General features: G+C 29.4%; 1 long non-coding RNA gene across 1 annotated transcript; it reads right to left on the reverse strand.

Moving 5' to 3' along the window:
* Positions 1 to 1,897: 1,897 nt before the first annotated feature.
* Positions 1,898 to 5,057, reverse strand: LOC111086010. Its single transcript, XR_002610789.1, has 4 exons — positions 4,898 to 5,057; positions 4,061 to 4,176; positions 2,689 to 3,866; positions 1,898 to 2,642 (listed from the first exon to the last, which is right to left on the reverse strand). It is a non-coding gene; the product is annotated as an uncharacterized LOC111086010 (long non-coding RNA).
* Between the last annotated feature and the right edge of the window lie 101 nt (positions 5,058 to 5,158).

Raw genomic sequence — 5,158 nt, forward strand, 5'->3', positions numbered from 1 at the left:
GAAATTTCGAGAAAGCCTCCACATGCTTGTAAATATAACCACTGCAACGCGCCAAAAAAAAGAGTATCTATTATTATTTTGCTATAGTCAGTGTGCTATAAACTGTTGGAAATCACGGTTTCTAGCAGTATAGATCCGCAGAGATTTTCTTGAATCACCCTTCCTCGAACAACTAGAAAATATAACAAAAAATGAGTATTTGTATTATTAATATTTGTATTATCAAAGAAGTTTCAGACTAGAAAGAAGACTTTATATTGCTTGTATGTTTGTGAAACTTTTGTTTATAAATCATTGATTTTTATAACGCTTATCAATAGGAAAACTTCAGATATTTGACCAGGAACGTTTACAAAGTTCGAACATTACAAATCATTTAACTTCAGTGGATTCTCATCGGACATTAGTACTTTTACGAAAACATTACCTAACTTCAATGGTGGAAAACTCGGTGTGTGTGGCTGGTATATAATGAAGGACAAAGCTAGATAGCTTCCTGTTAAGTGAATTATACCTACTTCAACTCGTAATTCACTCGCTCATCGTGAACCCTCGATAAGATATCGAAGAAGTTCCAGACTAGAAAGAAGACTTTATATTGCTTGTAAGTTTGTGAAACTTTTGTTTATAAATCAATGTTTGTAATAACTATTTGTAATAACTGTTATTGTAAATTGTATTGTTGTTTGTGTATTAAAACATATTTGTGTTAAAAAAGAAAACTGTTTGTATCAATCTTGTTAGCAAATATCATAAATTGGAGATATATCGGCATATATTTAAATACTAAATCCAAAGTACAGTTTAACGACTAAATTTTAATTATCAGTTAACTCAATTTCAGACTATTTGAAATTCTAATACGTAGCATACGTAAAACCTTGATCTCCTTTTGAAATCCTGCTGCCATTTCCCACAGTTTACCCTTCTCTTTATCTATTGCCTCTACTTTAATTAGGATAACCTCAAATTCTCCTCCAACCTACAAACTCTACATACTTGAAAAGGTTTTTTGTTGTACAAAACTTGAAGATAGCTTTTAAATACTGAAACATCTGTTATCTGAGTTCTTGCACAGATCTTAAAATATAATGTTGATAAATGGAAATATCGGCACATGTAGATACGTAGATCTTGAAAGTCGAGTTGTTCAGAACTTGAAAATAGAATTGGTCCAGTTATCAACGATTAGTGTCTGGCAAAAAGCTTCAGCAGATATTTCCTTTGCAACATCTCAACCAACCATAGCAGAACCATCTGGAAAATGATCTATAGGAAATAGTACAGCTTACAGAATGAATCAGATCAACGTAGGCAAAGGACAGGTTTATGTGTTTTAATAAAGGTGCCTTCCAAAATATAGAGATGAAAGGTCGACAAACCATTTGCAATAATTTAACACTATTTTCAAGTTTTGAACAGCTCAACTTTCAAGATCTACATGTGCCAATGTTTCTGTTTATCAACATTATATTTTAAGATCTGTGCAAGAATTCAGCTAACAGATGTTTCCACATATAAAAACTATCTTCAAGTTTTGTACACCAAAAAAAAATCTTCATGTATATTTTTTACAAGGAAAACTGTTAGATTAAGGTAACATGCATTATTGATACCTGCTTAACCTTGCAAGTGAAATGTAGATATATCTGTAGAAAAGATTTTAAGGGGAAACTTCTAGGAGTAGGAATGAATGGAATGATTGAAGAAGTAAATGAGTGTTATCTGTGCCACTAATTTCCAAAAACATGCAACTGTATTGTATTGTCTTCACTACAAAGTAATAGTTTTTTTGAAAATATAAAATTAGTTTTTAAGAATTATATAAAAATGTCATATTAATAATAAGTTTGTGATATTATATTATAGATAGATAAAGTTTCTATAAAATACAAAAATTCAAAGGTAAACTTTCAACTGATAAAGAAAAAAATCTTAACATAAACCATCAAGAGAACTGAAAAATATCAAACCAAGCACCCTAAAAATCCAATTTTCTTTACAACTAAACTAAGTTTATACATGAATAAATTACATTTGTTTTACACGAATATTTGTCCTAACAAAGAACCATCATGATGTTATATATATGAAATTTCTTATAGAATTATAATTATTAATCTCTAATTAAGTACAACAGCATAAATGACAGTATTGGTCCAGCATCCAACTTAAGAAGAAGAAGTTTAAATGTTGCTTTTGCTTTGCGACGAAAATAAAAAGAGATGTTTTAGTGGTAAGTTCTGCTCTCTATTAGTGTGTAATCTATCAGCTGTGTAATACCTTTTGACAAGGTAAAGGTTTAATCACATCAGAATTTTACTTATTGTTTATAGGTTCTATAAACAACATCTGGGGTAATACATTCAATAAACTATGGTAGCAAACTTCCATATAATACCACCATCGGTAGGATATAAAATAAGATACTAAACTTCCATATAATACCACCACCAACAGGATATAAAATAAGGTACTAAACTTCCATATAATATCACCACCAACAGGATATAAAATAAGGTACCAAACTTCCATATAATACCACCATCGGTAGGATATAAAATAAGGTACTAAACTTCCATATAATACCACCATGGGTAGGATATAAAATAAGGTACCAAACTTCCATATAATATCACCACCTTATTTTATATCCTGTTGGACCAAACTTCCATATAATACCACCACCAATAGGATATAAATTACAGTGTAATATTAGAAACACTGAGAAAGGTTGCTTAGTAGAAATAGAATTAATTAAATTACTGTTGTCAGTCATATTGGATTTATTGCTGTAGGGAAGTCATTGACTTAATAGATATGACTGTGTTATACTGAACTTGATTAGGTAAGTCAATAAATGCTTATCAACTAACTGAGAATTTACAAGCAAACCTATGCTACTGATGTAATAAATCAATAATAATTTAATTGGTTTTAGTCTGTCGTGATGAAAGTAACTGGGACAATATATCTCACAAATAGTTGAACAATAAAGAGTTCTCTAACCTATTTTTATATAAGTACATGTCTGTATCACACACTTTGGTAAAATAAAACAACAATCGTTTCTGGGAATATCTTCATGTTCCAAATCACTATGTTTTGAATCACATACATAGCCTTTATAAAAAACAATTCCTGTTCTAATCCAAGTAATCTATATGTAGTTATATCACTATACTAAATCAGGAAAAAACAACATAAAAAAAGACTAGGAAAGACTAAGTTCTATGATTAACTTTAGGAACATCCATCAGATCACAACTAAGGAAGGATAAAATTCTTAAGGTATTTAAATATGTTCCATTTAATGCCCTCAAAGCATACATAGTATGAACTGTGTACAGAATTTACATAAATATTGTATATCTTTGTGAAAAGTTGTTATACCTTATTTCAAGCTTTAAATTTATTTTTCTCATACCCAATTCACCCATACCATTTTTTAAATGATTTCTGAGTAGTAAAGCACAAAAAATATAACTATTTCTTTCAAGAAATATGAAATAATGATAAACAGAGGGAAACATTAACTGAATATCTTTACACTCAAAATCTAAACATTTCAAAACCACAAAAAACAACAACTTCTAATTAAAATATTTCAGATAAAAGTCAACTTAAAGTTATGCCAAATTCTAGACTTCTGTCAGTGGGCCTTGAGTTTATCATTGCCATAAGAACCATTTGAAGTAATGATAAACTTGTTGGGTTTGGAGTCTTCTTTGAGAGACAAGTAGAACATTGAAAAAGTTGCTTCTTGAGTTACTTCTCGTTTGATGTCTAGAAATGGTGGAAGCCTTTTATTAAGCTCTTCACCTGTTAATGTGGTGTAGGTTTCTAACAGAATTAAACCTTCACACCTAGAACAAAGAAGTATATGCTTGAAATTGTGGTCAGAGTTTACAGTAAAATCTCTACACCCAGAAAAAAAATGATATACTTATGAGCGGGTTATACACATTCTAAAACAATGCAGTGAATATTTCTAGTAGATTTTAAACTCAAGTTTATAATCTTTAACAGTTGTGTTGTAGAATTTGTTTTTCAAGGTTACCTTGGATGACAAGGTCGTTTGTAGATATCCATCTGAAAGTACATGTTTTGCCAGAGAAAACAACGCCGTAGCTTGTACACTGTATAATGAGAATCATCTCTTTGAGCCAGCATGTTCTATTAGAAAACAAAAAAACTATTACAATGCAGTTGTTCATCTGGTCAATAATTAACTCAGAACAGCTTCTAGAACATTTTGTATTTGTTCATTTTAGTAATTGGTAATATTTAGGGGCTACACTAAATCTTTAAAAATTTGAGTTTTGTGTAAAGTAATAAAATCTAAGTCTCATTAAACACCTCATTTCCACTCCTTATGAAGTATCATACTCACAAGTACAGTTAGACTTATTATATTGGAATCTGAATAGTGTGTTTGAATTTAAATTTTGTAACTGTGAATAATTTACACATAATACTTTTAACAGTGCTAAGTTTGGCTAATCATGTTTTATTTTAGTTTCATGGGAATATTCAATAGAGTAGATACTATTTCAAAACAAATTAGTCTCAATAAGTAGCAAAAAAGTATACAATATTAATCATACCTATATATCTATTTTTCAATGGGTTTCTCACATTAAAATTAAAAACTGTAGTTATCACAATAAATAATTTAATGTTCAATTAATGTGCCAAGCAATGTTGCTTAAAACGTGACCAAAAATATTTTAACATACCTGTTGTATTAATTTTCATAAACACAAAACAATATTTCCTTTTACACTTTTATTAAGTCAACCCATTCATGAAGACCTCACAATATTATAACATATCTTTTGTACTGTATAACTTTTTTGATTTAAAACTGTAATGTTACAACCAAACTATATCTTACCACATAGTCTCGATGAGATAACTGCCGTTTCAATTCTATCACCTGATCATTCACTTCCTTGTTACGTTGTGTGTGAGTATAACTCCAATTCCCTAAGATTAAGAACCTATTTTTATACAAGATGCAGTTTCTATTACCTAATATTACAAATAATTCTTAATCATTTTGATGTTAATAATCTTACTACACATCTTATTTACTTATTTTGATTTTTTATTATAGATCAAATATGTTTTGTTTTTTATATTAAGAGGTCATCAC

The sequence above is a fragment of the Limulus polyphemus genome, unplaced genomic scaffold (genome assembly GCF_000517525.1).
Source record: "Limulus polyphemus unplaced genomic scaffold, Limulus_polyphemus-2.1.2 Scaffold779, whole genome shotgun sequence".
NCBI classification, from domain to species: Eukaryota; Metazoa; Arthropoda; class Merostomata; order Xiphosura; family Limulidae; genus Limulus; species Limulus polyphemus.